This window comes from Pseudophryne corroboree, unplaced genomic scaffold (genome assembly GCF_028390025.1).
Source record: "Pseudophryne corroboree isolate aPseCor3 unplaced genomic scaffold, aPseCor3.hap2 scaffold_359, whole genome shotgun sequence".
NCBI lineage: Eukaryota > Metazoa > Chordata > Amphibia > Anura > Myobatrachidae > Pseudophryne > Pseudophryne corroboree.
Genome location: NW_026970014.1, coordinates 220999 through 248206, shown reverse-complemented (window position 1 = coordinate 248206; position 27208 = coordinate 220999). Strand labels below are relative to the sequence as shown.

The 27208-nt window shown below is 44.5% G+C and overlaps 13 non-coding genes across 13 annotated transcripts; 5 read left to right on the top strand and 8 right to left on the bottom strand.

Moving 5' to 3' along the window:
* Positions 1-17960: 17960 nt before the first annotated feature.
* LOC135020874 (U1 spliceosomal RNA) lies at positions 17961-18124 on the bottom strand. Its single transcript, XR_010218223.1, has one exon. It is a non-coding gene; the product is annotated as a U1 spliceosomal RNA (small nuclear RNA).
* Positions 18125-18794: 670 nt separating this feature from the next.
* LOC135020824 (U1 spliceosomal RNA) lies at positions 18795-18957 on the bottom strand. The gene has a single exon (XR_010218174.1). It is a non-coding gene; the product is annotated as a U1 spliceosomal RNA (small nuclear RNA).
* A 152-nt stretch (positions 18958-19109) lies between these two features.
* Positions 19110-19273, bottom strand: LOC135020864 (U1 spliceosomal RNA). The gene has a single exon (XR_010218213.1). It is a non-coding gene; the product is annotated as a U1 spliceosomal RNA (small nuclear RNA).
* Positions 19274-19944: 671 nt separating this feature from the next.
* LOC135020791 (U1 spliceosomal RNA) lies at positions 19945-20107 on the bottom strand. The gene has a single exon (XR_010218142.1). It is a non-coding gene; the product is annotated as a U1 spliceosomal RNA (small nuclear RNA).
* A 152-nt stretch (positions 20108-20259) lies between these two features.
* On the bottom strand, positions 20260-20423 carry LOC135020870 (U1 spliceosomal RNA). The gene has a single exon (XR_010218219.1). It is a non-coding gene; the product is annotated as a U1 spliceosomal RNA (small nuclear RNA).
* A 671-nt stretch (positions 20424-21094) lies between these two features.
* LOC135020828 (U1 spliceosomal RNA) lies at positions 21095-21257 on the bottom strand. The gene has a single exon (XR_010218178.1). It is a non-coding gene; the product is annotated as a U1 spliceosomal RNA (small nuclear RNA).
* Positions 21258-21409: 152 nt separating this feature from the next.
* LOC135020779 (U1 spliceosomal RNA) lies at positions 21410-21573 on the bottom strand. The gene has a single exon (XR_010218130.1). It is a non-coding gene; the product is annotated as a U1 spliceosomal RNA (small nuclear RNA).
* Positions 21574-24213: 2640 nt separating this feature from the next.
* Positions 24214-24377, bottom strand: LOC135020839 (U1 spliceosomal RNA). Its single transcript, XR_010218190.1, has one exon. It is a non-coding gene; the product is annotated as a U1 spliceosomal RNA (small nuclear RNA).
* Positions 24318-24481, top strand: LOC135020837 (U1 spliceosomal RNA). Its single transcript, XR_010218188.1, has one exon. It is a non-coding gene; the product is annotated as a U1 spliceosomal RNA (small nuclear RNA).
* Positions 24482-25152: 671 nt separating this feature from the next.
* LOC135020866 (U1 spliceosomal RNA) lies at positions 25153-25316 on the top strand. The gene has a single exon (XR_010218215.1). It is a non-coding gene; the product is annotated as a U1 spliceosomal RNA (small nuclear RNA).
* A 152-nt stretch (positions 25317-25468) lies between these two features.
* Positions 25469-25631, top strand: LOC135020816 (U1 spliceosomal RNA). Its single transcript, XR_010218167.1, has one exon. It is a non-coding gene; the product is annotated as a U1 spliceosomal RNA (small nuclear RNA).
* Positions 25632-26304: 673 nt separating this feature from the next.
* Positions 26305-26468, top strand: LOC135020780 (U1 spliceosomal RNA). The gene has a single exon (XR_010218131.1). It is a non-coding gene; the product is annotated as a U1 spliceosomal RNA (small nuclear RNA).
* A 152-nt stretch (positions 26469-26620) lies between these two features.
* LOC135020826 (U1 spliceosomal RNA) lies at positions 26621-26783 on the top strand. The gene has a single exon (XR_010218176.1). It is a non-coding gene; the product is annotated as a U1 spliceosomal RNA (small nuclear RNA).
* The last annotated feature ends 425 nt before the right edge of the window (positions 26784-27208 follow it).

The window sequence follows — 27208 nt, the reverse complement described above, 5'->3', positions numbered from 1 at the left end:
ACAATCGAAGTCCCAAAATGCCCAACTACAGGATTCATGTAAGTAGTGAATTTAGGAATGAATTTAGAAGTAGGAAATTAAGTTAGTTCACAAGTACATTCAAATTCAGATCTAAAGTCTAGGTAGGCCTCACGTCCTGGCAGCCCCCAGCACTTAAAAATGCCTTGATTAGAGGTAGAGAATTAAATGTAGATAAAAAGTAGACACAAAATAAGACTCCACAGAGCAGTTATCAGGTGTCTTTATCAATTGTTGCATTTAAAAAATCAAGCAATTAGGGAACACAATGTTGCAACAATGTAACCCTATTTGCAAAATAGTACTAAATAAGTTTGTCGATGTAAGACATTTGCAAAGGCGCATCCAAAACACGCTGGAAAATGCAACTGAATCTGTTTTTGGAGGCTAGAATAGGAAATGTGCATCGGTCCTACAAGTACTGAAAGCTCTTCTACCATCTCCCTTTTCTGAAAAGCCATTTAATATATGGTTCCCAGATAGGGGACATATCAGATATTGCCTTTCAAAAGCAGCAAATATCATACCACTTCTATTGCCATCAAAGATAAACATTGATTGTTTTCAGATATTGGATTGAAAAAGCAGTCTTTATTGACATAAAGAAGCAAAAAAACATACATAAATATGATAAAGCTAAATATTTATCTTACTTAAAACCCTTTAAGAGGCCTAAGAACACTGTACGCTATTAATGTATGGAGTACCGTAAGGGTACGCACGTTGCGTAACAATCGCTTAGCCGTAGTCGAGACGCTCAAGCGCCACGTTCGCTCACGGCCAAGGGATCGCAGGCAGGCCCGCTATTGTCTGCCGACTAACGTAATGATTCGCTATAGCGTAGCGGACGCTCGGGACCACGAGGAGATCACCAGCGGCGCAGACGCTCACAATGTTAAACCTTTATAACAATACCATAAAACAGTGTATTATGCAGTAACCCTTGGTGTAGTGATAAGATGAGAATGCAACACTTTTTAAGCGGGATTACGCTAAAGCTATTTGAGCGATAGAGACGCTCCTATTACCCACTGCAATACAATTAACACACAATACCGGTCTAAGGGTCTAACGCCTTTTAAGGAAATGAATGAACGTTCAAAAAGAATATTACAATACAAGTCATACACTACCAATATAACATAGACTACCTAACCAGATAACTACACATGAAATACAATATCAGTACAATAACTATATAAGAGAAACGAGAGAGAAAGAGAAGAGAGAGAGATATGGCTCAGAATAACAAGAAAGACAATATGATTGCGGAGAAAAACTTACGCACAAAGGGGAACGATCGCATGCGCCTCTGGACATCCAGCTCCCGATTATCAGCAATGAGAACAGTTGAAGAGTGAGAGCTGGATGTGATCGGCTTGTCTATTTATGCCCCACACACAATACAATTCAATGGTCCCTACAATCTCATTGTTCATTGGACACAGGAATTCGTCTTCGCACTAAAACAAAAGGTCATAGGTTGGTTCATACAGGTGGGCTGTGACTACTTCCAACTGCTCAGGTGGGTGGGAAACTAGGTTTCCAGCCGCATGGATAAGTAAGTGCAAATAATAGTAAATGGACATAAACTTCTTATGTCCATAACTATTCGCACGAGCGATTAATCTGCTCCAAACCAACACCGGAATATTGCTAATTAAATACTCTTCCGATGGATACTAAACACCACTGTATAATCCTTGTCTGACCCCTTGTATCAGAAAAAGAGGGATCTCTCTGTCCATGAACATGCTACATTAACTAAACTTTCAGAATCTATCAAAGGGACCATGATCTACAAAATACATTATACAGTTAAAATATGTTATGAACGAGTCGCCCGCTAGACGCACATAAACTTTACCGTAAATGCGCACACCATGCGCCCGCGGGTGCCCGCAACGGCGAGTATGCGCACGCACGGCAGGGCTCATGAACGTGCAACAGGCACTCGCATGAGGTGCCAATATGGCAGTGTGCATAGTGATATTTTTCTGACTTTGACAGTCCACCCTTTGGCAGTCAACAATAACTGCCACTTCCTAAAACATTTCAAAACGAGAAAAATATATGTCAAGTGTAAATATTTCTATGGTTGGGTAGGGGAGGAGAGGAGAAGGTAGGAAAAGGGTATGACCTAGTGAGATAGCAGAAGCATGTGTGTATGAATCCATGTTTGGGGGGTCATGTATCATCGTGCCGTACGTGTTTTAAATCAAGCTTCGAGGTATTGCGAAGTATACATTTGAATTCCTTCTTATCCCGTGGTACGGGTCTGTGGATGGGCTGTCAAACTTTACCGAGCTCTTTTCGGCTGTGGTTGTAACAAAATGGGGAAGCACATTTTAGTTGATGATACATGAATGGGGGAATATGTGATTGCTGATATCTGTGCCTGTATTCCCTATCGACTATGTGTGTCATTACCTGAAGGTTGTAGAGATGAAGATAAGACACAATTATGGTAAATGCAGTGGTATTCTATGTCAGGTTAATGAACATTTGTCGGTTGAAGTCTTGTTCGGTGTCTGTTGAATGCAGTCTTCTTTGGGCTTTTGCCAATAGGTGTGTGCAAAAGCTTTGTCAATGTCCATAGACTTACAAAAAGTGTTGGGCTAGCGTAAATTTAAAATTTCTAGGGAAACTGGGGGTCTATGGCATAGTTCATCAAATATCTGTGTATAAGGTTGTCAAAACTTCTTCTTTAATCCATCAGTTGTCTGTATACAGGCTCGTCAAATTCCTCGTCCAAGTGGGTCTTTTTACCTTGGAGAAAACGGAAAAACAGGTGAAAGAAACGGACCGTATAATCGCATTTTCATCACATCATTGCCTCTACCGTTTGGTCATAAATCAAATCCATTGGAATTACAATTTCCTCACTCCTTAAACTCATTACCCTGGTACTACGTTTGCACTTCATTAAAGCCTGACCGCATCTAAATATCAAGCCAATCGTTATGATAACACCTAAGATACATAGGAGAAACTTCCCTACATCCATTATGACTCCTTGAGCCCATTCTCCTAAACCAGAGAACCAATTTCGCGGGTTCAACTATGACACCCAACCAGTCAGCTCATTACCCACAGCAGCAAGGGTGAGATTGTGTCTCCTGCGAAATTCCCACTTTAATTGGAGAATATCGTCCATCTTTTGGTCTATGACCTCGACCGGGTCCTCGGTACTATTCGTTATATATGTGCAGCATTTCACGCCGTACTGCGTTGCCAGTGTGACACAATATCCGCCTGTCACTGCCGTGAGATAATTGAGAATCATTCTATGCTGAACCAGTTCTGTTTTATAAGCTTGAAGTTCTCTTCCAGTATACCTAAACGTGTCATCATACATTTCTGTGATATTGTCTAACAAATTTGCGAGCGCAGATATGTATTTATAATTCAACACTCCTCTGGCGGTGCGAGTGATGTCTAACGCAAGTAGAAACTGAATCCCGGTGTATTCATGGATCATGTCAGAGGCCGGATGCTCTGTTCTTTCTATCAGGTGCCGTTTAACTACGTGCTCGTAGTGGGTGTGAGTATAAGGAGCTTGGGCAACACGGTGTATATCTTTCATTTTGGCATGTGATACAGTCATTACTTCAGGCAGTACTTTTCCAATATAACACAATCCTTCAGAGTTTGGGGCAAGCCACTTATACGCCTTCCTCCCGCATATGAAATATGCATTATCGGGGAGAACATATGGGACGGAGTAGGACATAACCATATTACACATCTTCCATGTGAAATCTCCTAACCCTAATTCTCCCATCTGTCTAGTACACGTATCAGCTTGTACGATATGTGCACAGTATCCTGGTGATACCTCTCCAACTCTCGTAATCCTACTTCCTAGGGTATACCTATATCGGAAAGATTTTCCTCTACTGGCTATGTGGCGTATAAGCTCTGTATCTGTCGGCATTCTATCTGCTCTATATGAAAAGGTCATGGTTTGGTTACTCCATGACACTTCCCAATTTCCCGGCTTTCGGGGATTGGAAATGTTAAAACATATTAGGGATCTATCCACATGATATTGGTGGAGCTTCAAACTAGGAGGACTGGAGATATTAAACCTCCTGTCCACCGGCCTCCCACCACTTAGCTCAAGTACCTCCCCTATCGTTAAAGGAAATGGTACTAAGCCTGATTTACTATGGCCTTGAGGTACTTGAGAGCATACCCAACAATCTGTTTGATTTAACACGCTACCCACTAAGGAGTGATAGTCACTCAAGGGATGCCGGTCCATGTGGATATTAAAACTGGATTGGCATTTCTTGATGCACCCATCCTCAACTACATTGTCACAGAGCCTACAGATACAGTTTTCTTCTGCTAACAATCCTTCACAATTCCTTCTATGGTCAATGCTATCGGATCGTTTTCTGATACTCGCCTTTGCTTGTTGATTATGTTGTTCTCGGAAAACTACGCCTCCATCTCTGTCATCAGAACCCATTCCAGAACCTCTCTCAACCTCCATGGTACTCTCGCCGGAACAGACTGCTCTGGTCAACATCGTGGTCAACAGGAAAATCCGGATCACAGTCTCTTGAGGCAAGTCCATCTTAGGAGGAAACGAAGAAGAATGAGAAGGGGGAAAAATAATTTGAGGGAGAGGGGATGGGAAGTGGAGAAAAACAATAAAAGGGAAACGGGGGATCGACAACTGCTTTTGATCTTGTGATTCTCAATGCTCAGGTGCCGCCTCAGTCCTCCTGGAACAGACACTCCAGTGATACAACTTCCTCTACCGTCTGTTCCTTATCACAGGACCTCTCTGGATCAGCAACCTTCTTACAATGGGACGAATGAACCCAAGTCTCTCTCTCGGCAACCTTCAGTGCTGTAGTGCTAGTCAATAAGACTTGGTATGGTCCTTCCCATCTGTCAATAAGACAACCTGAGCGTAGAAAATTCCGTATCATTACATAATCCCCAGGTTCAATGTCATGACAATTACTATCTGGTAAATCAGGAATCACCAACTTCAAATTATCATTTTGATTCCTTAGCTGTTTACTCATGTTAATCAGGTACTTTATAGTCACTTCATTGTTACACTTCAAATCATCCTGAGGGTTAATCATAACATGCGGTTGTCGACCAAACAAGATTTCAAAGTGAGACAGATTAAGAGGGGACCTGGGAGTGGTTCTGATGCTGTATAGTACAATGGGTAATGCTTCTGGCCATGTCAATCCTGTTTCTGCCATAACTTTGCTCAGTTTATTTTTAATAGTGCTGTTCACTCTTTCCACCTTCGCACTCGCCTGTGGACGGTATGGAGTGTGCAGCTTGCTATCAATTCCCATCAACTTACACATTCCTTGAAAGACATCACCTGTAAAATGGGTACCCCTATCACTTTCAATTATTCTAGGGATACCATATCTACATACAAATTCCTGCACAATTTTCTTAGCAGTAAACATAGCGGTATTTGTGGCCGCAGGAAATGCTTCGACCTAATTTGAGAATACATCTATACAAACAAGTACATATTTCAAATTTCGACAGGGGGGTAATTGGATAAAGTCAATCTGTATTACCTGAAAAGGTCCGCCTGTAGGTGGGATATGAGATGGTTCTGTTGGTATTGCCTTTCCGATATTCTTTCTCAAACAGGTAAGGCATGACATTGCTCTCTTACCTGCATGGGATGAAAATCCTGGGGCGCACCAATATGCTCTTACCAACTTACACATTCCCTCCTTGCCCAGATGAGTCAGCCCATGTGCTGCCTCAGCTAAACATGGAAGATATGCTCTGGGGGCCACTGGTTTACCTTGTCCATCCGTCCAGAGTCCTGAGGACTCCTGGCCATATCCATTTGCCTTCAGACTGCCTTTTCCTGTGTGGAACACAAATTTTGCATCTCACACAACTTCTGTGTGTTGATGGTATAGAATACCATCAATTGTGTGGTGTCTGTCTGTCTGGGGGTACCAGCTGCTAACTTAGCAGCTTCGTCTGCTCGGCTGTTACCAAGTGATACTGGGTCCTGGCTATATGTGTGTGCTTTACACTTGATAACAGCCACTCTGTCGGGTTCCTGTATCGCTGTTAGAAGCCTTTTGATGTGAGCTGCATGCGCTACTGGTGTACCAGCTGCCGTCATGAAATTTCTGAGGCGCCATAGGGCTCCGAAATCATGGACTACCCCGAATGCGTATCTAGAGTCGGTGTAGATATTGGCTGATTTGCCCTTAGCCAATTCACATGCTCTGGTTAGGGCGACCAGTTCAGCAACCTGGGCTGAGTGAGGTGGGCCTAGCGGTTCTGCTTCTATGGTGCCTTGGTCATCTACGACTGCGTATCCAGTACACAAGTCTCCCGAGTCCGACTGTCTGTGACAACTACCATCCGTGTAGAAGGTCAGATCTACATCTTCCAGTGGGTTGTCACTGATGTCAGGCATTGCGGTAAAATTTTGGGTCAAATATTCCATACAATCATGTGTGTCCTCCTTTGTATTAAATTCTCCTTCCCCACCACTCTCATCCTCCACCCTTTGTGCCTGTCCAGGCACACCTGGGAGATATGTTGCAGGATTTAATGCACTGCATCTCCTTATGGTGATGTTTACGGGGGCCATTAGTGCCAATTCCCATCTTGTAAACCTCGCTGATGAGACGTGCCTGGTTTGGGCAGAATTTAGCAAGGCTGACACTGCATGTGGTGTATGAATTGTGAGGTTGTGACCTAGCACTACATCTTCGCTTTTCGTTACTAGCAATGCTATCGCAGCAACGCTTCGCAAGCATGTGGGGAGGGATCGCGCTACCGTATCTAGCTGAGCGCTGTAGTATGCTACTGGCCTGCTGGCATCACCGTGCTTTTGGGTTAGGACGCCTGCCGCGCAACCAGCACTTTCTGTTCCGTACAGCTCAAAGGGTTTCCCACAGTCTGGCATACCTAATGCTGGTGCCTGCGTTAGGCACTGTTTAAGTCTCTCAAATGCCATCTCGGACTCGTCTGTGTGCGAAATCCGATCAGGCTTGTTTGAGGAAACCATCTCCTGCAAAGGTAATGCTAGAATGGAAAATCCTGGGATCCAGTTACGGCAATACCCACACATTCCTAAAAATGTTCTGATCTGTTGCTGGGTTTGTGGCAGAGTCATGTCTCTAATTGCTTGAATTCTATCAGCGGTCAGGTGTCTCAGTCCTTGTGTTAGACAGTGTCCCAAATATTTTACTTTAGTTTGGCATAATTGCAACTTGTCTTTGGAAACCTTGTGTCCTGTGTCTGAAAGATGAAACAGGAGCTGTTTCGTATCCTTCAGGGATGCTTCCACTGAATCAGAACACAGTAGTAGATCATCCACGTACTGTATTAATACTGATCCACTCTCTGGTTGGAAAGACTGTAAACAATCATGCAAAGCCTGGGAAAATATACTTGGACTGTCTATGAAACCTTGTGGTAATCGAGTCCATGTGTATTGGACTCCTCTGTATGTAAATGCAAACAAATATTGGCTATCAGGATGCAGAGGTACCGAAAAGAAAGCGGAGCAGAGGTCAATAACAGTGAAAAATTTCGCAGTGGGAGGGATTTGCATAAGGATGACAGCTGGATTTGGCACTACGGGGAACTGACTCTCAACTATTTTGTTAATCCCCCTTAGATCCTGCACTAGCCGGTAACCCCTCCCCCCACTCTTTTTCACAGGGAAGATGGGACTATTGGCAGTGCTGGACGTTCTTACCAGAATGCCCTGTTGTAGCAAGCGCTCTATTACTGGGTATACTCCTAACTTCACCTCTGGCTTCAGAGGGTATTGTGGGATTTTTGGAGCTATCCTACCATCTTTTACTTGCACAACTACTGGAGCTACGTTTGCCATCAATCCAGTGTCTTGTCCGTCTTTAGTCCACAGTGACTCTGTTATCTGGGATGTCATTTCTTCTACTTGGGATGGAGTCCTATTTGTCATAATGGTATGTGACATTAATTTTGATGGGGAGTCTAACATGTCTCGCACTTCCTGAGCGTGATTCTCAGGTATGTCCAAGAATACACCTTCAGGAGTACAATAAATGACGCACCCCATTTTACATAATAAGTCTCTTCCCAGGAGATTCGTTGGGGCCGATGCAGCCAGCAAAAAGGAATGCTTGGTATGTAAAGGCCCTATTGTAATCTCGGCTGGTTTGCTAACAGGGTAATGCTGGACTACTCCCGTTACTCCTATGGCTGGAATTGTCTTACCAGTGGTTCTCATGCCCACTGTCGAATTTATCACTGATTTGGCCGCTCCCGTATCTACAAGAAAGTTTAATGATTTACCAGCTACATTAATTGCAATTTCGGGTTCACTACCAAGACTTGCAATCAATTTTACTGGCTGCAGATTACAGGTATGGCCCCACCCCTATTGGGTATGGTGACCTCCCTGAATCCCGCTGGCAGCAACTACTTGTGAAGGGGTTAAATGGGAACTACCAGAGGCTTGCCAGTCTCTGTTCGGGGGGTATCTTTTTGTTTCCCCTGCATGTGGCTCATAACTCCGTTTCTGCGGACCCTGCTCCCAATGTCGTGTGTCGTGTCGTTGTCTAGGGGGTTGATAAGGATTTTGTATGTTTCTTGATTTACAGTCTCGTGCAAAGTGTCCCTCTCTATGACAAAATTAACAGGTTACCACATTTGACTTACCCACAGGGTTTGGTGATCTATACAAAGGCTGCCTTGTGGTCAGGGCCTGTATACTTACAGCCATTAACTTATCACCTTGTAATTCCCTGTGTCTGGTGATATTCCGATCGTGATCCACAGCTGCCTCTCTCAAAGTAGCCACCGACAAACCTCGCCAACATGGTTGCGTGGTCTGTACCCTTGTCTTTAATGCCTCTTTTAAACCATCCATTAGTACAGATACTGCTACTTCTCGATGGTTTATGTTTGTTTTAATGTCCTCTATGCCTGTGTACTTTGCCATATCTAGCAATGCCCTGTGAAAATATTCTGCAGCAGTTTCTGACTCTTTTTGTTTAATGGAGAAAATCTTGTTTTATTTAACTACAGTTGGAAAATACTCCTTTAACTGTAAACTTATCCTTTTTACATTGTCTTTGTTGTACACATCTGTAAGAGGTACATCCTGATCCAATCCACAGTCAGCTAAAAATTGAGCCGAGTCGACATTGGAGGGTAAACAAGCCCTCAGCAATACCTGCCAGTCTTTGTTATTGGGCTCTAATGTGTTCCCTAGGTCTCTGATGTATTTCTGGCTAGCAACTAGATCTTTTCTAGGATCAGGGAATTCAGTCACTATGGTTCTTAATTCCATTCGGGAAAACGGGCTGTACATGGCAATGTTCCTGATAGGAGTTACTCCTGTAGTGTCTGTTTTCCCATTTGGAACTGCTATTACCCTAACGGGAGCAAGTTTAATAACATCATTCTGTGTAGATTCTACAGCCTGTGGTGAAATGGTTTCAGCATAGTGTATGGTGCCGTACTTACCCATTGATACGACCTCACCTGTCCCTCCGCTAGGGGGCTTTGTTACTAATCTTATGGGTTGGGCCGTGCCTACTGTTGTTTCTGATATGGTGGCTGCTAGAGAGAGCGCCGATATGGTTGCCGATTCGTCCTCTTGATCACACTCCTGGGGAAAGTTCAAAACAGGGTACAACTTGCACGGGTTAATACTTGCATTGGTTAACTTATTAACATTTACACAGTTGCTAAGTGTTTGTTTGTTACACCCTAATGCGTTATTCTCCGCAACCAATTTCTCTCCTGATATGTATGGTGGCGGCGGGGCCGTGGCTATCAGTTTCCTGGTAGGATTAGATCCCGCCGCCTGAGCCAATCCTCTCTGTATTTCACCCTCCTGTTGCCATAACTGCAAATAATCATAATGTTTGATTCGTCTCTTTGTTGATTTAATGAGACATATCCTCCTCCTTAGATTTTGTAACACTTCTGGGCTAAAGCTGCCTACTCTTGGGAACTTCTCCCCGTCATGCACAGTCATTCTCTCCCATTCATCACATAAAACCTCTGTGTGTGAACCGTATTTTTCACACATTACGTACCTTGCCGACCCGATTGGTCGGTTTACTGAATCAACCCGAACCGAGGTTGATCGCCCCCTTCCTGAACAATTGGCCCCCATGATTTGCAGGTGTTGCTTTCACCACCTCTGACCTTCAATCAGGGTCTTCAGCGAACCCTTACAAAAACCAAAATGTTCACGATAGGCTGACGGTGGCGGTTTACCGAGTACCCCACTCACTCGCCCACGCCGACCAATACGACCTACACACTGCCCTAGTGCTGGCGTACTCGACCCAGGGCCCCTATGAACCTTCGTTTACTGGAACATGTGAGTGTGTTCCGCAGAGCATTGACCCTTTCCAGTAACTGTTGGCTGTTGGATAATTCCTGAGTGACCAGCGAACTTCCCTTCAGAAAATAAAAAATTACACAAATCACGTCAGAATGTACAAATAGTGTTTGTGACCCGTTTCGTACACAAATGGTACTGGTCAGATTTACTAATGCACACAATTACGTGCGGTACAATCGTTCAGCACATAAGCAACTAATCTTATGTGCGGAGCAACCAGTGGAATCGAAAATTGCGGCTGCGAATTCCTTCAGCATGAGCTTTATTGGCCTATATGGGTTCTGCACCAACCCCCTGGGTTGTGCTCTTTTCTCTATTTATAGCGGACTTCCTAGTCTGCTGTACCTGGACCTCCTGGTCAATTCCGGACCTCCTGGTCTGTGCTACAATAGACCTCCTGGTCTGCTGTACTCTAATGCTCAGATTTTATGTTTAACAAAGGATGCCTCCCTTGCCACCATGCACGTCACTTACATGTATGTACCCTGCGAGAACTCGACTTCCTGTGGTTCAAACCTCAAAAATTGTATAAACTTATATATGCAAACACTCACTCACCACATGTACACTTTTGTTTCTATTTCTGCGCAGAAATTTTCTTTCCTTTAGACCAGATGTGTTGTAAATTTGGAGAAGGATCTGTTAATCTAAGTTTCGGACACTAAAATAGATTTGCGCTATTTATCGCGTTGCCACCTTTTCGCCTGTTACAATAACACTAGCGTGTGATTTGAGTTACGTGGGCGTACCCGGACGCTCCGTTGCGTAATATACGCTGCGTGCGTCGGCCTTTGAGTTGCGTACGCGAGTCTCACCCTTTGTTAGAGACACGTGTACACAAAGCAAATATCCACCGTAACACAATGTACACGTTTATCAATGTAGATGATCCTCGATCATCTACCGAACACCACACCAATCTCTCCTTGTATCTTTAGGCAGAGCTGCATGTGTGTTTTGCAATTTATCTCTTAATGTATTACTTTTATACTTTAACTATGAAATAGCGGCAGATCTCTCTTAGCACGTTTTATCAATTATAGAATGGCAAACAGAAGAGTGATATATGAAAATACACGAATGAAAAGAAATGCAGATATGTGCGTGCGTGCGTACGCAAGACAGAAATAAACAGTTTTAAAAGACACTAGCGTGTTGTTCTTACCTCCGGTTCCGGATTCCCTCAGCACCCTTTACTAAGCGAAGCAGACGCTTATCCAGACAGCACTACGAGGAATATGATCTCCCGCCCTTTGCTGATGGATAATGTCTGCTGAAATTACCTAGTGCAGATATGTGAAGGACGGACGAGCCGCCAATTGATAAAGCTAAATATTTATCTTACTTAAAACCCTTTAAGAGGCCTAAGAACACTGTACGCTATTAACGTATGGAGTACCGTAAGGGTACGCACGTTGCGTAACAATCGCTTAGCCGTAGTCGAGACGCTCAAGCGCCACGTTCGCTCACGGCCAAGGGATCGCAGGCAGGCCCGCTATTGTCTGCCGACTAACGTAATGATTCACTATAGCGTAGCGGACGCTCGGGACCACGAGGAGATCACCAGCGGCGCAGACGCTCACAATGTTAAACCCTTATAACAATACCATAAAACAGTGTATTATGCAGTAACCCTTGGTGTAGTGATAAGATGAGAATGCAACACTTTGTAAGCGGGATTACGCTAAAACTATTTGAGCGATAGAGACGCTCCTATTACCCACTGCAATACAATGAACACACAATACCGGTCTAAGGGTCTAACGCCTTTTAAGGAAATGAATGAACGTTCAAAAAGAATATTACAATACAAGTCATACACTACCAATATAACATAGACTACCTAACCAGATAACTACACATGAAATACAATATCAGTACAATAACTATATAAGAGAAACGAGAGAGAAAGAGAAGAGAGAGAGATATGGCTCAGAATAACAAGAAAGACAATATGATTGCGGAGAAAAACTTACGCACAAAGGGGAACGATCGCATGCGCCTCTGGACATCCAGCTCCCGATTATCAGCAATGAGAACCATTGAAGAGTGAGAGCTGGATGTAATCGGCTTGTCTATTTATGCCCCACACACAATACAATTCAATGGTCCCTACAATCTCATTGTTCATTGGACACAGGAATTCGTCTTCGCACTAAAACAAAAGGTCATAGGTTGGTTCATACAGGTGGGCTGTGACTACTTCCAACTGCTCAGGTGGGTGGAAAACTAGGTTTCCCGCCGCATGGATAAGTAAGTGCAAATAATAGTAAATGGACATAAACTTCTTATGTCCATAACTATTCGCACGAGCGATTAATCTGCTCCAAACCAACACCGGAATATTGCTAATTAAATACTCTTCCGATGGATACTAAACACCACTGTATAATCCTTGTCTGACCCCTTGTATCAGAAAAAGAGGGATCTCTCTGTCCATGAACATGCTACATTAACTAAACATTCAGAATCTATCAAAGGGACCATGATCTACAAAATACATTATACAGTTAAAATATGTTATGAACGAGTCGCCCGCTAGACGCACATAAACTTTACCGTAAATGCGCACACCATGCGCCCGCGGGTGCCCGCAACGGCGAGTATGCGCACGCACGGCAGGGCTCATGAACGTGCAACAGGCACTCGCATGAGGTGCCAATATGGCAGTGTGCATAGTGATATTTTTCTGACTTTGACAAACATTACACACATAAGTACTGTGTTGCAGCACAGATAAAACACAATACAAATGCTGTCGGTATAGTACAGTTCAAGAACTACAGCACAGGCCAGCCTACACTATAAATCATGAACTGCACTATACATTTAAACAATACAATAATACAACAGTTAATAAGGCTATGGGTGTGGAGTGTAAGAGGGTGAGGGAATCACAAGCCCGAAGCTTTATTGAAAGACAGACACATATAAAGGGAGGATTAATAAATACAAAGATATCCTTTACTATAGAATGTAGTCCAATCCGGTCTTTCAACTCTTCCACAACTTAAAAACGGATAGTGTTCCCAAGCCTTCCATCCTGGAATATCTTCAGTCTCTCGCCAATGAAGAAAACAATCCCTCCAGCAGACTCTTCAACCACGATACAAGATCACAGCCAAAAGGGCGAGAAGCAACTACGCTTGCATTTAACCAAAATAGCTAAAACTTAGTGGAGGAAAGTGCAGTGCACCAAAACATAAGCTGACACAATCATGGAGAATGCGCCAGCATATATGCTCTTCTATCTATATTTTGCAAACCTGCTCTTGTCCCCTCCAGCTGCTCCATGTAGATTTGACGTCTGGCAAGGTGCATAACCCACTGACAAGCAGGCACACTCCTGCATGAGTTTTCACTCTCACTAGCTGGATGATACACATTCATTTGCATGTGCTCCACCTCCGACACACCGCCCACCCAACCACCCAGTCACCAGAGCCACCCACAAGCCAACTGGCTCCGTGACTTAATTTGCACAGTGCAGTCATCCAGGCAGCATGTCCTTCTCAATGGAATAATCTCTGGTTCCATGGAATCTTCCGCATTGGAATGCTGCGGAACAAAAAGGATTTAAACATTCAGCTTGCTAGCATTCAATGTACCTGCGGCTTGGCTCTAGCACATGGGTCTTCATCCTGCGGCCCTCCAGCTGCTGTGAAACTACACATCCCAGCATGCCCTGCCACAGTTTTGCTATTAAGGTATGCTAAAACTGAGGCAGGGCATGCTGGGATGTGTAGTCCCACAGCAGCTGGAGGGTCGCAGGTTGAAGACCCATGTTCTAGCATGCCTGTTCTATGATGCATGTTCCGTGAAGTCACAATCAGCTTGGAATGGGGTATCTAGCAGGCATTTGCTGACAGCCACTTGAGGTAGACACACATCAGGAGATGCAGCATATCGGAGGTCTTCGATGCCTTTCCAGCAAATGCACACCACCTGCTGCTGGTCTGGACACAAAACAATGCCCACAATCGAAGTCCCAAAATGCCCAACTACAGGATTCATGTAAGTAGTGAATTTAGGAATGAATTTAGAAGTAGGAAATTAAGTTAGTTCACAAGTACATTCAAATTCAGATCTAAAGTCTAGGTAGGCCTCACGTCCTGGCAGCCCCCAGCATTTAAAAATGCCTTGATTAGAGGTAGGGAATTAAATGTAGATAAGAAGTAGACGCAAAATAAGACTCCACAGAGCAGTTATCAGGTGTCTTTATCAATTGTTGCATTTAAAAAATCAAGCAATTAGGGAACACAATGTTGCAACAATGTAACCCTATTCGCAAAATAGTACTAAATAAGTTTGTCGATGTAAGACATTTGCAAAGGCGCATTTAAAACACACTGGAAAATGCAACTGAATCTGTTTTTGGAGGCTAGAATAGGAAATGTGCATCGGTCCAACAAGTACTGAAAGCTCTTCTACCATCTTCCTTTTCTGAAAAGCCATTTAATATATGGTTCCCAGATAGGGGACGTATCAGATATTGCCTTTCAAAAGCAGCAAATATCATACCACTTCTATTGCCATCAAAGATAAACATTGATTGTTTTCAGATATTGGATTGAAAAAGCAGTCTTTATTGACATAAAGAAGCAAAAAAACATACATAAACATTACACACATAAGTACTGTGTTGCAGCACAGCCAAAACACAATACAAATGCTGTCGGTATAGTACAGTTCAAGAACTACAGCACAGGCCAGCCTACACTATAAATCATGAACTGCACTATACATTTAAACTATACAATAATACAACAGTTAATAAGGCTATGTGTGTGGAGTGTAAGAGGGTGAGGGAATCACAAGACCAAAGCTTTATTGTAACACAGACACATATAAGGGGAGGGGCAATAAATAGAAAGGTATCCTTTACTATAGAATGTAGTCCAATCCGACGTCTGTGCTCTTCCACAACTGAAAAACGGATAGTGTTCCCAAGCCTTCCATCCTGGAATATCTTTGGTCTTTCGCCAATGAAGAAAACAATCCCTCCCTCCAGCAGACCCTTCAACCACGATACAAGATCACAGCCAAAAGGCAGAGAAGCAACTACACTTGAGCTTAACAAAAATGGCTAAAACTTAGTGGAGGAAAGTGCAGTGCACCAAAACATAAGCTGACACAATCATGGAGAATGTGCCAGCATATATGCTCTTCTATCTATATTTTGCAATCCTGCTCTTGTCCCCTCCAGCTGCTCTATGTAGATTTGACGTCTGGCAAGGTGCATAACCCACTGACAAGCAGGCACACTCCTGCATGAGTTTTCTCTCTCACTAGCTGGATGATACACAATCATTTGCATGTGCTCCACCTCCGACACACCACCCACCCAACCACCCAGTCACCAGAGCCACCCACAAACCAACTGGCTCCGTGATTTAATTTGCACAGTGTAGTCATCCAGGCAGCATGTCCTTCTCAATGGAAGGATCTCTGGTTCCATGGAATCTTCCACATTGGAATGCTGCGGAACAAAAAGGATTTAAATATTCAGCTTGCTGGCATTCAATGTACCTGCGGCTTGGCTCTAGCACATGGGTCTTCATCCTGTGGCCCTCCAGCTGCTGTGAAACTACACATCCCAGCATGCCCTGCCACAGTTTTGCTATTAAGGTATGCTAAAACTGAGGCAGGGCATGCTGGGATGTGTAGTTCCACAGCAGCTGGAGGGTCGCAGGTTGAAGACCCATGTTCTAGCATGTCTGTTTTATGATGCATGTACCGTGATGTCACAATCAGCTTGGAATGGGGTGTCTAGCAGGCATTTGCTGACAGACACTTGAGGGAGACACACATCAGGAGATGCAGCATATCGGAGGTCTTCGATGCCTTTCCAGCAAATGCACACCACCTGCTGCTGGTCTGGACACAAAACAATGCCCACAATCGGAGTCCCAAAATGCCCAACTACAGGATTCATGTAAGTAGTGAATTTAGGATTGAATTTAGAAGTAGGAAATTAAGTTAGTTCACAAGTACATTCAAATTCAGATCTAAAGTCTAGGTAGGCCTCACGTCCTGGCAGCCCCCAGCATTTAAAAATGCCTTGATTAGAGGTAGAGAATTAAATGTAGATAAGAAGTAGACACAAAATAAGACTCCACAGAGCAGTTATCAGGTGTCTTTATCAATTGTTGCATTTAAAAAATCAAGCAATTAGGGAACACAATGTTGCAAAAATGTAACCCTATTTGCAAAATAGTACTAAATAAGTTTGTCGATGTAAGACATTTGCAAAGGCGCATCCAAAACACGCTGGAAAATGCAACTGAATCTGTTTTTGGAGGCTAGAATAGGAAATGAGCATCGGTCCTACAAGTACTGAAAGCTCTTCTCCCATCTCCCTTTTCTGAAAAGCCATTTAATATATGGTTCCCAGATAGGGGACATATCAGATATTGCCTTTCAAAAGCAGCAAATATTAAACAGACTTCCACATGAGAAAGCAGCAAGGATGCATTGGCGTTAATGTTTCCTGGTGTCAACCCGTATTATTTCAGTAGACATTGAAATGAGGATGCATCTTGCTGCCTTTCCAATGAAGCAAGTTTAATTTAGTAATAGGTGAAAAACCATCCCTACAAAGGTGTTCATCAGAGACTTGGCTTTGTGGACACTTTTCAGAGAACACATTTGTTAGCATTAAAATAAAGCCAGAAAATGAAGAGCTGTTCAATCACTCAATTGGATTTTTCTGCCAGCATATTTTTTTTTCTCTGCAACCCACTGCTAAATTGTGCTTCCTAGCTGTTTTTTATAAAATCACTTAATCAAAACGAACTCTGGTTACATCAGAGAAGGCCAGGTACCCTACATCATAAGAGGGGGTTTGAAATTTTGACTTGTCTACTTAAAGATCACCAAAACCTGATCACAAGGTCAATTACGTCCCTGGGTGGGATTGAACCATCAACCTTTTGGTTAGTAACCGAACACACTAACTGATTGCGCAACAGAGACACTTTGCAAAAGTGCATACTGACAAAGGCTAATAAGCATTCATCTAGAACGTTTCCTAGAAAAACTTTAGAAAGTCAATAATCTGGAGAGTTTTTGTAAGATGTTTCTTAGATCAACCAACGAAGAAACACATTGGTACTTTCCCATGATGAGTGAGTGCTTCAGGATCTCTTGCACTTACATGTGCAGCAGAGTACTGCAATGGAAGCATGCTGGGCCCATAACCCAGAGGTAGGCAGATTGAAACTATCCTCTGCTATATGCATTTTTTTTGTTAATTAAAGTAATCCAAAACTGGGATTGATATTTTAGCTCTTTTATTTTTACTTAAAGTACAATAACTTTTACCATTTTAATTTGTTTTAATAGTATATTGACAGTATTGTTTTCTTTCAAAAATCAACTTAATAGTATCTCACCTGGCAGGTAAGTAGGAGTTGGGCTAGAGCTGGGGAGGGTCGCTGCTCGGGCACCCCCCTGTCAAGTGAAGGAGATCCAACTGAGGCAGCACAAGGGAACTCTCGAAAGAAGAACAAGGCTAGAGGAAGATCTGAGACAAAGAAATCTGACTTTTACCAGAGCTGACCAGAGGAAAGCACAAACACAGTCCCCCACTACCACAAATAATGCTGTCGAGTTTCCCACATTTGGGGAAATCACAGGGGTCAGCATACCCAGAATGCAATGAATGAACCTCACCCTGGGAGAACAATCTTCATGACCATGGTATCTCCTATGCAAAATTAGTATGATTTGGGATAGGGCTGGGGAGGGCCGCTGCTCAGGCACATATCTGTCAAGTAAAGGAGATTCAACTGAGGCAGCACAAGGGAACTCTCATCTGGGGACAACAACTGCAGGGAGAACACATATTTTCAGATGAACATGGGAGGGCAGAAGGCTGCCTAATACTGAAGCACCCCCAAACAACAAACCAAATGCAACAACTAGGCAAGCATTCCTGGGGGAAGGCCTGCAGCAGATGGATTTGCATATGGTGATGTCATCAAAGCAGTGGGTCAAAGTTGGCTTCAACCCTCGTCTGCATATGAAAAGAGAAAAGGGGCGTGCAGGGCATGGCAGCCTTTTGCGGCGCTTGGAAGACCCCTAGTTCGCATTAAACACCTCCACCCTCCTTCGGTGTGGGGCTCATGTTGGCTATGCCCCAGCCCCTGAAGCATTCAAGCTGATTTCTTGCAGCGGCTGGGCACTGTAACAGCTCCAGAGCTGATCTGTAAGGCAAGTAAAAGGGTGTGGGCCCTGCAGCACTACCTGTAGTTCGCATTGTGCGTTGGAAGGCACAAATTAAGCAGACGGGAGAAGTCAGGATAGTGCGCAAGGGCATAGAAGGGAGTGGCTCAAGAAAAGAGAAGTGGAAACAGACAGCAAACTAGGCTGGAGAGAGACCTGAGACAAAGAGATCTGAATTATACGAGAGCCGACCAGGGGAAACACAAATTATGCAGTCAAGTGTCCAACATTTGGGGAAACCGCAGGAGCAGCACACCCAGAGTGCAATGGGTGAGCCTTGCCCTGGGAGAAGCACCTTCATGATCATAGTATCTCACCTGGCAGGTAAGTAGGAGTTGGGCTAGAGCTGGGGAGGGTCGCTGCTCGGGCACCCCCCTGTCAAGTGAAGGAGATCCAACTGAGGCAGCACAAGGGAACTCTCGAAAGAAGAACAAAGCTAGAGGAAGATCTGAGACAAAGAAATCTGACTTTTACCAGAGCTGACCAGAGGAAAGCACAAACACAGTCCCCCACTACCACAAATAATGCAGTCAAGTTTCCCACATTTGGGGAAATCACAGGGGTCAGCATACCCAGAATGCAATGACTGAACCTCACCCTGGGAGAACAATCTTCATGACCATGGTATCTCCTATGCAAAATAAGTATGATTTGGGATAGGGCTGGGGAGGGCCGCTGCTCAGGCACATCTCTGTCAAGTAAAGGAGATTCAACTGAGGCAGCACAAGGGAACTCTCAGCTGGGGACAACAACTCCAGGGAGAACACATATTTTCAGATGAACATGGGAGGGCAGAAGGTTGCCTAATACTGAAGCACCCCCAAACAACAAACCAAATGCAACAACTTGTGCAAGCATTCCTGGGGGAAGGCCTGCAGCAGATGGATTTGCATATGGTGATGTCATCCAAGCAGTGGGTCAAAGATGGCTTCAACCCTCGTCTGCATATGAAAAGAGAAAAGGGGCGTGCAGGGCATGGCAGCCTTTTGCGGCGCTTGGAAGACCCCTCGTTCGCATTAAACACCTCCACCCTCCTTCGGTGTGGGGCTCATGTTGGCTATGCCCCAGCCCCTGAAGCATTCAAGCTGATTTCTTGCAGCAGCTGGGCACTGTAACAGCTCCAGAGCTGATCTGTAAGGCAAGTAAAAGGGTGTGGGCCCTGCAGCACTACCTGTAGTTCGCATTGTGCGTTGGAAGGCACAAATTAAGCAGACGGGAGAAGTCAGGATAGTGCGCAAGGGCACAGAAGGGAGTGGCTCAAGAAAAGAGAAGTGGAAACAGACAGCAAACTAGGCTGGAGAGAGACCTGAGACAAAGAGATCTGAATTATACGAGAGCCGACCAGGGGAAACACAAATTATGCAGTCAAGTTTCCCACATTTGGGGAAATCGCAGGAGCAGCACACCCAGAGTGCAATGGGTGAGCCTTGCCCTGGGAGAAGCACCTTCATGATCATAGTATCTCACCTGGCAGGTAAGTAAGATTTGGGATAGAGCTGGGGAGGGTCGCTGCTCGGGCACCCCCCTGTCAAGTGAAGGAGATAAAACCGAGGCAGCACAAGGAAACTCTCGAAAGAAGAACAAGGCTAGAGGAAGATCTGAGACAAATAAATCTGACTTTTACCAGAGCTGACCAGAGGAAAGAACAAACACAGTCCCCCACTACCACAAATAATGCAGTCGAGTTTCCCACATTTGGGGAAATCACAGGGGTCAGCATACCCAGAATGCAATGAATGAACCTCACCCTGGGAGAACAATCTTCATGAAAATGGTATCTCCTATGCAAAATAAGTATGATTTGGGATAGGGCTGGGGAGGGCCGCTGCTCAGGCACATCTCTGTCAAGTAAAGGAGATTCAACTGAGGCAGCACAAGGGAACTCTCATCTGAGGACAACAACTGCAGGGAGAACACATATTTTCAGATGAACATGGTAGGGCAGAAGGCTGCCTAATACTGAAGCACCCCCAAACAACAAACCAAATGCAACAACTAGTGCAAGCATTCCCGGGGAAATGCATGCAGCAGATGGATTTGCATATGGTGATGTCATCCAAGCAGTGGGTCAAAGTTGGCTTCAACCCTCGTCTGCATATGAAAAGAGAAAAGGGGCGTGCAGGGCATGGCGGCCTTTTGCGGCGCTTAGATGACCCCTAGTTCGCATTAAACACCTCCACCCTCCTTCGGTGTGGGGCTCATGTTGGCTATGCCCCAGCCCCTGAAGCATTCAAGCTGATTTCTTGCAGCAGCTGGGCACTGTAACAGCTCCAGAGCTGCTCTGTAAGGCAAGTAAAAGGGCGTGGGCCCTGCAGCACTACCTGTAGTTTGCATTGTGCGTTGGAAGGCACAAAGTAAGCAGACGGGAGAAGTCAGGATAGTGCGCAAGGGCATAGAAGGGAGCTGCTCAAGAAAAGAGAAGTGGAAACAGACAGCAAACTAGGCTGGAGAGAGACCTGAGACAAAGAGATCTGAATTATACGAGAGCCGACCAGGGGAAACACAAATTATGCAGTCAAGTGTCCAACATTTGGGGAAACCGCAGGAGCAGCACACCCAGAGTGCAATGGGTGAGCCTTGCCCTGGAAGAAGCACCTTCATGATCATAGTATCTCACCTGGCAGGTAAGTAGGAGTTGGGCTAGAGCTGGGGAGGGTCGCTGCTCGGGCACCCCCCTTTCAAGTGAAGGAGATCCAACTGAGGCAGCACAAGGGAACTCTCGAAAGAAGAACAAGGCTAGAGGAAGATCTGAGACAAAGAAATCTGACTTTTACCAGAGCTGACCAGAGGAAAGCACAAACACAGTCCCTCACTACCACAAATAATGCAGTCCAGTTTCCCACATTTGGGGAAATCACAGGGATCAGCATACCCAGAATGCAATGAATGAACCTCACCCTGGGAGAACAATCTTCATGACCATGGTATCTCCTATGCAAAATAAGTATGATTTGGGATAGGGCTGGGGAGGGCCGCTGCTCAGGCACATCTCTGTCAAGAATTTATAAAGTCTATACATATATATAACCAAATGTCAATATATATATGTCAATATATATATATAGAACCCAGCGCTCCTATCAAAACGTATCTATTTCACCAATTTGTTGCTTATTTAATCTTTATACATCTATTAATTTTCACCATATATTATAAAATGCTGCTCCCATAGGTAGTACTGTTCTACCAATAATAAACCAAATTTTAAAGATAATCACACTTGTTATCAAGGGAGCGCAAAAAATAAAATATACAAGCTCTTTATTTTTAAAAAATATATATAGACAGAAGAAACCCACATTCAATAAAATACAATGGAGTCAACATATATAGGCACCACTATCCATATCTAAATGTAATCAGTATCTATTTCATATTGCCCTTGATGACAACGGAATGTCTATTAAAGTGTCCAAAAATACCTCCTGGATACAGCTGTTGTAATTTAATCGTTACTTTCCAATTGTAATTGATACATTAAATTCCTTCTTGTGGATGAACAGCAACAGTTGTAACCAACGCCTCTTATTTACTGCAGTTAAAGTTCATATGTAACTCACGTGAGTAATGAAAGAAAACAGGGGGAGAGCGCTGTGATGGTTGATGAAACACAGCGGTATGCTACGACCCCCGTTAACCGTGGCTGGATCTTATTGGCACTCGCGGTCGGGATATTCCTCCCTGCCGTGGGGTAGAGACCTCCTTTTGCTCGCTCTCAAATTGCTTTTTCCCCTTCACCGCTGTCTTTACATCAGACGTCCGCCGTGATGTAGCTCGTTCATGAACGGGCTTATATCTCAGCAATCAGAGTGTCCGGTAGTCACCTTCTTACGCGTTTCTCCGCTGTTATCCAAGAGCGGTTTCGTCAGAGGATACATCAGCAGCCTAGCAGGCTCTTTTTAAAATGCACCGGACCAATAGCATTACTAATTAGTTGATTGGATACATACATATACTAATTGGATGCATACATGTAATGACTCATATATGGAACAACTTTCTAATTGCACTTGCCCATATAAAGGCATTTCATAATATAAAAATAAGCAACATGGTGATTAAAAATAATAATAAAATAAGCAACAAGGTGGTTTAAAAAATAACAGAAAATATATAATCTATATACAGATTAACCTCTAATCTTTCAATCAATACCTCATATCTAGAATCACATATACATAATTCAGAAACTCAGCACTAAGGATCCCCATTTACTTATATAAAACCTTTTAGGGTAACATAAATCCATGCCACTACTAAAGCTGCTCTCGTGGCGCAGGGGAAACATCACCTGCACTCTATGCAGTGAGTCCCATGTTCGAATCCAACCCGCTCAGCTTAACATCCATATTATTTATTTACTTTTAGTGGGATCATTCTATCAATTCATTTTTACCTTTAATTTTTGTTAATATTATTTCTATATTTCATTATTTTAACCCCTGGAATAATTACATTGCTGCTTAAACAACAAAAAGAATTGAAGAAAAAATAAATATTAAACAGACAATTTAAGGATTCGAAGATTTAAAGATTTAAAGATTTTAAAATTTAAAACAGGGAGGGGGGGGAGGGAGGGGGGCCTTTTGGGAGAAGGAGGGGAAAAAAATAAAATAAAAATAAAAATATATATATATAGAACCAAGAGAAAGTGTAAAAAGAGGATGGAGGAAGAAATCTGATGTTCATCATTACTAGTGGATTTTACTAAAGAACTTTAAAGGAACACACACAACAGGATTATACAGTTTCATCCTAAGAGGAAAGCTGTTTCCAAAATAGCTACTTCTAATAATTTTGTTTATTTATTAAACATACAATAAATGGATATTCAATAAATAATATATTAGGTAAATCAATAGATAAAATCTTCAGAGACTGCCAATGTTGTTCAGTTCGATGCTCTCATTCAGACCATCAGGTGTAAGGGTACCCAAAGAAAAAATCCAAAATGCCTCCCTTGTCAAGTAAAGGAGATTCAACTGAGGCAGCACAAGGGAACTCTCATTTGGGGACAACAACTGCAGGGAGAACACATATTTTCAGATGAACATGGGAGGGCAGAAGGCTGCCTAATACTGAAGCACCCCCAAACAACAAACCAAATGCAACAACTAGTGCAAGCATTCCTTGGGGAAGGTCTGCAGAAGATGGATTTGCATACGGTGATGTTAGCCAAGCAGTGGGCCAAAGTTGGCTGGAACCCTCATCTGCATATGAAAAGAGAAAAGGGGTATGCAGGGCATGGCGGCCTTTTGCGGCGCTTGGATGACCCCTAGTTTGCATTAAACACCCCCACCCTCCTTCGGTGTGGGGCTCATGTTGGCCATGCCCCAGCCCCTGAAGCATTCAAGCTGATTTCTTGCAGCAGCTTGGCACTGTAACAGCTCCAGAGCTACTCTGTAAGGCAAGTAAAAGGGCGTGGGCCCTGCAGCACTACCTGTAGTTCGCATTGTGCGTTGGAAGGCACAAAGTACGCAGACGGGAGAAGTCAAGATAGTGTGCAAGGGCATAGAAGGGAGCGGCTCAAGAAAAGAGAAGTGGAAACAGACAGCAAACTAGGCTGGAGAGAGACCTGAGACAAAGAGATCTGAATTATACGAGAGCCAACCAGGGGAAACACAAATTATGCAGTCAAGTTTCCCACATTTGGGGAAATCGCAGGAGCAGCACACACAGAGTGCAATGGGTGAGCCTTGCCCTGGGAGAAGCACCTTCATGATCATGAAGGTGCTTCTCCCAGGGCAAGGCTCATCCATTGCACTCTGGGTGTGCTGCTCCTGCGATTTCCCCAAATGTGGGAAAGTTGACTGCATAATTTGTGTTTCCCCTGGTTTGCTCTCGTATAATTCAGATCTCTTTGTCTCAGGTCTCTCTCCAGCCTAGTTTGCTGTCTGTTTCCACTTCTCTTTTCTTGAGCCGCTCCCTTCTATGCCCTTGCGCACTATCTTGACTTCTCCCGTCTGCTTACTTTGTGCCTTCCAACGCACAATGCGAACTACAGGTAGTGCTGCAGGGCCCACACCCTTTTACTTGCCTTACAGAGCAGCTCTGGAGCTATTACAGTGCCCAGCTGCTGCAAGTAATCAGCTTGAATGCTTCAGGGGCTGGGGCATAGCCAACATGAGCCCCACACCGAAGGAGGGTGGAGGTGTTTAATGCGAACTAGGGGTCATCCAAGCGCCGCAAAAGGCCGCCATGCCCTGCACGCCCCTTTTCTCTTTTCATATGCAGACGAGGGTTGAAGCCAACTTTGACCCACTGCTTGGATGACATCACCATATGCAAATCCATCTGCTGCAGGCCTTCCCCCAGGAATGCTTGTACTAGTTGTTGCATTTGTTTTGTTGTTTGGGGGTGCTTCAGTATTAGGCAGCCTTCTGCCCTCCCATGTTCATCTGAAAATATGTGTTCTCCCTGGAGTTGTTGTCCCCAGATGAGAGTTCCCTTGTGCTGCCTCAGTTGAATCTCATTTACTTGACAGAGATGTGCCTGAGCAGCGGCCCTCCCCAGCCCTATCCCAAATCATTCTTATTTTGCATAGGAGATACCATGGTCATGAAGATTGTTCTCCCAGGGTGAGGTTCATACATTGCATTCTGGGTATGCTGACCCCTGTGATTTCCCCAAATGTGGGAAACTCGACTGCATTATTTGTGGTAGTGGGGGACTGTGTTTGTGCTTTCCTCTGGTCAGCTCTGGTAAAAGACAGATTTCTTTGTCTCAGATCTTCCTCTAGCCTTGTTCTTCTTTAGAGAGTTCTCTTGTGCTGCCTCAGTTGGATCTTCTTCACTTGACAGGGGGGTGCCCGAGCAGCGACCCTCCCCAGCTCTAGCCCAACTCCTACTTACCTGCCAGGTGAGATACTATGATCATGAAGGTGCTTCTCCCAGGGCAAGGCTCACCCATTGCACTCTGGGTGTGCTGCTCATGTGATTTCCCCAAATGTGGGAAACTTGACTGCATAATTTGTGTTTCCCCTGGTCGGCTCTCGTATAATTCAGATCTCTTTGTCTCAGGTCTCTCTCCAGCCTAGTTTGCTGTCTGTTTCCACTTCTCTTTTCTTGAGCCGCTCCCTTCTATGCCCTTGCGCACTATCCTGACTTCTCCCGTCTGCTTACTTTGTGCCTTCCAATGCACAATGCAAACTACAGGTAGTGCTGCAGGGCCCACGCCCTTTTACTTGCCTTACAGAGTAACTCTGGAGCTGTTACAGTGCCCAGCTGCGGCAAGAAATCAGCTTGAATGCTTCAGGGGCTGGGGCATAGCCAACATGAGCCCCACACACCGAAGGAGGGTGGAGGTGTTTAATGCGAACTAGGGGTCATCCAAGTGCCGCAAAAGGCTGCCATGCCCTGCACGCCCCTTTTCTCTTTTCATATTCAGACGAGGGTTGAGGCCAACTTTGACCCACTGCTTGGATGACATCACCATATGCAAATCCATCTGCTGCAGGCCTTCCCCCAGGAATGCTTGCACAAGTTGTTGCATTTGGTTTGTTGTTTGGGGGTGCTTCAGTATTAGGCAACCTTCTGCCCTCCCATGTTCATCTGAAAATATGTGTTCTCCCTGGAGTTGTTGTCCCCAGATGAGAGTTCCCTTGTGCTGCCTCAGTTGAATCTCCTTTACTTGTCAGAGATGTGCCTGAGCAGCGGCCCTCCCCAGCCCTATCCCAAATCATACTTATTTTGCATAGGAGATACCATGGTCATGAAGATTGTTCTCCCAGGGTGAGGTTCATTCATTGCATTCTGGGTATGCTGACCCGTATGATTTCCCCAAATGTGGGAAACTCGACTGCATTATTTGTGGTAGTTGGGGACTGTGTTTGTTCTTTCCTCTGGTCAGCTCTGGTAAAAGTCAGATTTATTTGTCTCAGATCTTCCTCTAGCCTTGTTCTTCTTTCGAGAGTTTCCTTGTGCTGCCTCAGTTGGATCTCCTACACTTGACAGGGGGGTGCCCGAGCAGCGACCCTCCCCAGCTCTAGCCCAACTCCTACTTACCTGCCAGGTGAGATACTATGATCATGAAGGTGCTTCTCCCAGGGCAAGGCTCACCCATTGCACTCTGGGTGTGCTGCTCCTGTGACTTCCCCAAATGTGAGAAACTTGACTGCATAATTTGTGTTTCCCCTGGTCGGCTCTCGTATAATTCAGATCTCTTTGTCTCAGGTCTCTCTCCAGCCTAGTTTGCTGTCTGTTTCCACTTCTCTTTTCTTGAGCCGCTCCCTTCTATGCCCTTGCGCACTATCCTGACTTCTCCCGTCTGCTTAATTTGTGCCTTCCAATGCACAATGCGAACTACAGGTAGTGCTGCAGGGCCCACACCCTTTTACTTGCCTTACAGAGCAGCTCTGGAGCTGTTACAGTGCCCAGCTGCTGCAAGAAATCAGCTTGAATGCTTCAGGGGCTGGGGCATAGCCAACATGAGCCCCACACCGAAGGAGGGTGGAGGTGTTTAATGTGAACTAGGGGTCATCCAAGCGCCGCAAAAGGCCGCCATGCCCTGCACGCCCCTTTTCTCTTTTCATATGCAGACGAGGGTTGAAGCCAACTTTGACTCACTGCTTGGATGACATCACCA